The sequence below is a fragment of the Pezoporus flaviventris genome, unplaced genomic scaffold (assembly GCF_033815535.1).
Source record: "Pezoporus flaviventris isolate CSIRO_AGI_PZ_B2104156 unplaced genomic scaffold, CSIRO_AGI_Pfla_v1 ptg000022l, whole genome shotgun sequence".
NCBI classification, from domain to species: Eukaryota; Metazoa; Chordata; class Aves; order Psittaciformes; family Psittacidae; genus Pezoporus; species Pezoporus flaviventris.
In genome coordinates this window covers 371,165-378,830 of record NW_026892570.1, presented here as the reverse complement: position 1 = coordinate 378,830, position 7,666 = coordinate 371,165, and positions in this window count along the sequence as shown.

Genomic DNA, 7,666 nt, shown 5'->3' with positions numbered 1-7,666 from the left:
ACTATCAGTTAGGGCTGAGATCCCAATGTTCTATAAAATAAACAGAATTACAGAAAAAAGGGAATGCACTCTTAAACCGTCAACTGCTGTCTGTCCACATGGGTTACAAAGCAGATTTGGTACTAACGCATGAAAATAAGCAACATGAACAAACTGGCCAAATGGGGCAAAGGAAACAAAACTGGGATGTATCAGAGATTAAGGGAACAGTAGTAACTAGGGCCTACAGTTTGTAACACAGAATTCCAGTGATAAACAGTACTCTCAGCTCACTGGTAGAACTGGCTGATCAGCTATTTAAGTATTATATCAGATGTAAGCCTCAAGGAAGGACCCGATAGAGATTTTATTTTGGCTGTAGAGCTGCTTTTTTCCATTCCTAAAAGGAAGAGAGAGGGATATCAATCATAAAGATAATGAAGAAGATTAATTGGGCACTTTAGCAGCAGGAAAATTGAATTAAAACTATAATTAAATTGTACTTCATGTGAGCTAGGGGACAGAAAAACTGTGAATTATCTGAGGTCAAAAACAAATGTCTCCATGGATCTTGAAGAGCTATCTCACTAATATGACCACAAAGTGGGAGCAAAAATCAACCATTTTGGTTTAGTTGGCTTATTAACTATCACAAATGCCTAAACAAGCAATGTGATCTCTTTGTAAAGAGTGCAAGAAGATGCTGTATTGCGAGCCTTGCAGAAGACATTAAACTTGAGGAGCTGGTGATCTTTAACAGGCTCTACCATGTCTGCTGTACTGGAACTTGCAATCGGTAAGCCCATGTGTTATTAATATTATCAGTAAATTATAATACATATTTGGAAAACTGCATGTGGATCAAAGGGTGGAATGTATTGATCCCGATGGGGAGACCACTGTACACCTCAGCTAACCAGCATGGCCTTCAGGCTGTGCCATGCCATGCCATGCCACATGGCCCCCTTTGCCACAGAACAGATGCAGTCCGTGCATGGTGTAGCAGGGTTTTCAGGATTTTCTCTTTGAAATTAGTTTTTTTTTCCTGAATGCTACTGATCTACTAAGCTTTGTATACTGCTTGCTTAACACATTGGATGGCATTTTTTATTTGTCAAATTAAAACAAAACCTACGTCACTGAGAATGTATTACAAAAGATTTATTTTGGTTTAATTTGATTAATTTCATCAGGCTTTATATTTTACAAGTAATTTCTAATGGCAACAGTGATCTTTCAGATTCAAAACCCCCAAGTAACCTTGTTATTTTACTGTACCTGAGAACTGACGGTTTTCCCAGAATCTGGTGTTGTTGAAAGAAAAGGAACAACGGCGTGACTTCTACAATTATACTGTCTGCATCTGCAGAAAGGCATACTCTGTAGGAAGCGATAATATCTTTCATTAGAACATCTGATACGTGTAAGTTTTGGACTTAGATTTTCAGTTTGAGCATGCTGCAGATGATACTGCTTTTTTAAAGACAATGTAATACAAAGCTTAACTTACATTAAATAAAGTTGTCAGTAGTTGATTCAGTAAAGCAAACACATACTGTGATCTTCTTCGGCATAAAGACCAATAAAGCTGATCCATCAGCTTCACTACTGCCTGCATTACTTTGTCTTTACCCATAATTTACACACTGAAGTGTTCAATTACTAAAAAGATAAACTGTAAAGGAATTAGTAAAACAGAGAAAACCAAACAGAAGTCAGTGTCTTAAGGGAAGACTGCTGTACAGTGCTATATTGTTTTTTTTCCCCTTCTTAAAAATTCTAAATTTAAATTCAGCTTGCATGTTATTTGGTAAGATAATATGTTTGTGCTTTCATGTTTCTCCACCCAGTCAGGTTAATTCTAACAAAAAAAAAAAAAAAAATCCACCCCAAAGCCTAGTCATGATGTGTAAAATCTTGAATTGGTAATAGGCATCATCAGTATGAATGTCAGAACATGTTTACTATAATTTTGACTCATGCCCTTTTTCCATGTGCCAGCTCTTTTGAGGTCATTAAAAATAGAATACATATTTGACTCAAGAAAATCAAGAAGTGAAGGGGGAGAGCATCCATTTATAATTACCTGAAATAGGATACTAGCAACATTGCTACTTCTGTGCAAAGAAATGAATTACAATGTTTCTTGTATGCACTGAATTAATTTTTAAGAGTATGCCTTAAGCTTTTTGCAAGCAACTGTGAAACCACAACAGAAATGGTGTGCAGCACGCTTTTGAACTAAGCCTTAAAAAGGAACATGGTCTGATGCATTTATATTTCCAGGCTCCTAAGGGATATTTTTCCCATTGAAAAACACGCTTCTTGGTGTATTGTGCAAGAAATCACATGAGGAGACAAATTCAATTTTATAGTATATCCACAGGGCTTCTCTTTCACTAGTTTTAGCTATTTTTTTGTCTTCAAGGTTAAAACGAGTGCTAAGCAAATACTTGCAAAGTTTAGTGGTCACCAAACAGGCAAGAAAAGAAAGTAAGGCTTTATATGTAGGAAAAGATGTAAATGCATTCACGTAACATTTCATGTATTGCAAAGCAAACAGATGTTCAAACATGACACCTGTCTCATTTACCTCCTAGAGCTTTTGGAGGAAAAAACTGTGTTTTACCCTGAGTGGAACATGAAGTCTCATTTTGGTTGTCTTTACATCCACAATACCTGTAGAGACAACGGTATCACTGACATAGAATCATCAGCTTCTATCTAATACCTGTGTGCTCATATTCCTTTCGATTCACATGTCTGGGTCCTGAATTTGTAGGGCCTGTCAAATGAACAGCAGCACAACAACATTCTAATGTATCCTGTACAAACTGCAATTGCATTACAACCAAATAAAATGCATTTGACACTCTAGCAGTACATCACTGGCTAACTTTTCTTTGTTTCAACATTTTGTTCAACTTCCAGCTTGGGTTTAAAACTGTTCTGAAACACAAGTCTTATGCCTCCACCCATAAAATCTCCAGGAACCACTGTGACTGGGTATTCAACCCTTACACTAGTAATTAACTGACAAAACAGAAGCCAGGAGGGTGGACAAGAACTTTGCCAAATTTAAGAAATACAGCTAAGAAAACTTAAATTTAAATAATGCCAAAAAATTAAAATGGGAAAATGCCCTATCTGTAACTCTGGCTGAGGCCAACAGCTCATCAGGATTCACATTTAAAAAAAGGCACATTTCTGACAATGCCTTGTTAGTGCCGAAGAACAAGCTATTTCTGGAAATCCTAATGCAGACAAGCAATTCTAGGAAAATGCAATTCACATTAAGAGTTTATTCAGAGGAACCCATCGTACCCCTGTAATACAATACTGGTGTCACAAGGCTCCTGAGCTGATTTCATGTGAGTGTGCATTTACATTAAAACATACAATGGAGGGTGGAGAGAGTCCCTGGTTTGCCACGTTAAGTGCGACAGGTACAACTCCAAAGACATGACTCAGCTGCAGCTTTTTGTTACTTGTCTTTATGTCTTTTTGGCTCTTCAATGTATCTGTGAAAAAAAAGTATCAGTGCTGCATATAGAGAGAAATACTGGCTTGCCTGAAGGCAAAGGAAATAGCTATCAATTTTTTTTTTCTTTTTTTTAATCTTTTTTCTTTCTCTGATTTTCCACCTTGCAATACCAAAACTATACCGTTTAATTTATGTTGACTGTTTAGCTATGTGACATAGCAGAGCATTCCTTTTGGAGGAATAAACTCTACTTTATTCTGAGTCCAACCAAATGGCCCAGTCTAATGGATATGATTTCTATCCAAAGATCTGTTGAGAGAACAGCATTACTGGCTTATAGAGTAATCAGTGTCATTCAGGCATCCATGTGCACATGTATGTTGTCAGATAATTATCGCAAAACATAGACTATTATAAGCTTCAGAAATTACAAATATCAGCATGTCATTAATTCTTAGAATTAATTCCTTATAGCAAAAATGAATAATTGGAAGATGTACCTTTTTTCTTTAGATCTAGAACTCTCTTGCACAAACATTAAATCCTATCTCTGCCCAGGGAACATGGAAAACTGTTAAATGTGAAAGTACACGCATTCATGCACATTATGCAATAGATGCAAAAAAAACTTGAGAATACTAAATATTCTCAAATTAAGTACTTGAGTAAATTAAGTAAAGCAAATTAAAGTACTTCAGAGAAAATTAAGAACTTCAGTCCTCTCCACTGTTAGCAGCATGTTCCCAGAAACTGAAAAATGGTACTTAATTTTTCTCTTTAACTGACGGACATTTTACCCATGAGAACAAAATCCAGGTTTTCCAGTATGTATGCAATGGAACAGTAGAGGGAGCTCAAGTCATTCTGTGAGTAAACCTCAGAATAACAACTAGTTTCTTAGCATAGGCTAATATTAATGGCAAAAGTTTTGCCTCAAGTTTGAATACACAACGTAATTCACAGTTTGTTCTCAGGATCCAACCTAAAATATAACCACTGACTCTTCTGAAAATTTCCAGTCTCTTCAAAGTTGTAGATCCATAAAACATTCTCCACTTTGGAGAAAAAATCAACTTCTTGCAATCTCTTTAAATATATAACCATCAAAACAAAACCAGTAATTCAGAGTCTTTTAATTTAGATTCTATGTAAGCAAATGCAGACATACAATTCAAAATATAATCTGATTAGGAAGCAAGCTAATAGAAATGAAGCACCATGACAGCCTGGTTGTTATTATACCCACAACAAGGTAATAGATTGTTTTTATACAAACACGTTTTTAAGCAATATTAGCACCCTATACAGCTCTGTGTTTAGGTTCAAAGCAGCATTTTGTAAGTAAGTGTTAAATAGTCTCTTTTCTCTGTCTTTTCAAATTAAACCAGTCCTATCCTTTTCTATTCCCTACCGAAAGTTTCTTCAAATATTATCATAGATTGACCAATCTTCCTTAAGAGAATAGAGCGCTATCTAAATTCAGTGTTAAGTTCAGGGGAATTTAATTTTATATATATAATATATATTTATATTATATATAAATTTAAGTTTATATATGAACTACATATAAATAGTTATAAGCTATATATATATAATAAACTATAATTAAACTATAACTAAACTACGCTAAACTATAACTAAAGTTGTAACTCTAGTTATAAATTGATGCTTACAATACAACCATGTGTTTACTTCAGTATGTAACTGAATGGCTCAATTCCTGCTTAAGTATCAAATGGAAGCCAATTATTTGCTACCTTCTAACTCAGTTTTCTACACTATTTTAAATACTTCTGAAGGAATCTTACTTTCCTCAAGTATTTGTGATGGCTTTAGGTAAGACTTAGAGGATAATTTTTTTTCTTAGTACTACAAGCTTGTCTAATGGATTTTCACATGAAGATAGAAAATAACTCCATTGTTACTATACTTCCACTTAAAGGAGGACATCAATTAGTCATTGTTTTGAGGTCCTTCTCTGCATTCCCTTTAAAATAGTAGACTGAATACAGTCTCCTGGAAAGACTTCTGTTAGCATTTTATAAAATTATATATAGCAATAAGAGTCAGTTAATAGCCCCTCTGAAAATTGACCAGGTCATAATCTTTATCCTTAATGTCACTTACCATTCAGATATTTCCTCTTGTTTTTCATTAAGAGATCTGGTAGTAAGGTACAAAAGATACTGATGTTCCTATTAATACAAATGTAAAGCGTAGACAAAGTAGAGAATCCATTACTGAAGCTTCCAAATTCTTGCAGTGAATTTTTGTTTGAATTGCATACCAAAAAGGCAATTTTAAGAAGCACTATTACATGAAAGGGAGTAATTGTTTTCTGTTGATATTCACTAGAAAAACGTCACATTGACTCATGTTTTTTCATACTCTATGTATGGAAGTTCTGTTGAAAAGAGGTATTTGCAGTTTCCTAGCTGTGAAGTGTCAGTTTGCATTCACATACAAATTAATTTTTACACTGAATTTTCTCCATTTATAAATGTTTCTCTGTTTGCTACCTTTTTAAGGCTCACTACCAGGTGAAAATACATATATAAATGTGAGAGAACTAAAATGCATTGTCCCTTTAAATCTGTCACTAATAGCTGCCCCTCTTTGATTTATGGTGTTGCATGATACCTGAATCTGTAATGATAGTGTGTGGTGTCTGCTGGAATTGCGCCAAGAGAATCCAATTATTATTTACTCTGCAATGGAATTATTCAGGCAGAACAATACAGAAATATTTTTACATCTGGTATTGCTGTAGTGGTGATTACTTTATATTTACAGTTACATAAAATGCATTCTGCACTGTAAGTACTCAGTCCCAGCTGAAACACTTTGCTTGCACTGAAATACAAAAATATTTTTGAAAAACCCAAATCTTATTTCACACTCATCTTTCAAGTATGCATTGCTCATGAATTTTAGCTGAGGAAATGATATAATGCAAGATGGTAAGTTTTCATTTTACCTACCAAATTTTGGTGTAAGATTGTGAAAAGTATTTTGGCGTGCTTTGATGCTTTGGTTTTGGAGTTGATTTCCATTGTAAAGTTATAGCCAATGAGATAGTTTTCCGTAGTTCTTCCAATGACATACTTTGGATTGAAAAAAAGTAACCTCAGCTGATAAACTCTTTGGATGATGGAAAGAATTATGATAATACTTTCCAATAAGATACTAAAAGAACTATCTCTATACAGGTACTGTGTAACTCTTGTCTCCCTCTCTTGTGACACAGAAAGAAATAAGGTGGGAATGATGGCCTACCTACAATAGTCTAATGGTTAGACTATTTCTGAGGATGTATGATAAAATATTCACTGAAGAAACTGGAGGGTTCATATCACTACAGTGTGTGTGTGTGTGTGTGTGTGTGTGTTAAATATCGTAAAGGAAGCTCAGGGTCTGATACTGCAGCATGTGATCATGAAAAACAGTGGAATTATATTGACGATGATGGAGTTACAATACTATGAAACTTGAATGAAATCAGAATTAAGTAGCATTTACCCAATAAGAGCCTGTAGGAGAAAAGTTAGAAAAGAATGCTTGAGGTCTCAGATAAATAATCCAAACATCTAACATCATTAACACCTATAACCCAGCAAAGCATCAGATGTCCTACTGACTACAAAAGAACTAGACATTCTTCGATGAAACAGAGAAGAGTAACTTATTTCAGAGTTGCACAAAAATAGAAACCTCATACAGATTAAAAGCTGCCTTGTAAAAAATGCCTATTTAAACATCTGTGGAAAAAAAAAAAGTATTTGAATGTGAAGAACATAGTAAGTAGGCATAAAAGATATCTTGACAGAAATGGAAGTATTCCTGTGCTGCCAAAGTATGCATTTATAATTTAGGTCACAGAGGCAGAGGACTGCTGTCCCATGGACTAGGTACTGGGAGGAACACTTTATCACAGACTTTGCTGAAACTTTTGGGAGGAGATTTTAATCTATGTAGCTAACAACAACAACAAAAAAAAATACAAATACAATAGCCCAGATACAAATCACATCCATTTAATGATAAAAAGAGTAGAGCAACAATAGGAAGGCATGCTAACCACATGAAAAACAACAAGGTGCTTGGTGACAGCCAGCATGGCTTCACTAAGGGGAAATCCTGCCTGACCAATTTGCTGGCCTTCTATGATGGGGCTACAGAACTGATGGACAGGGACAGAAGAGA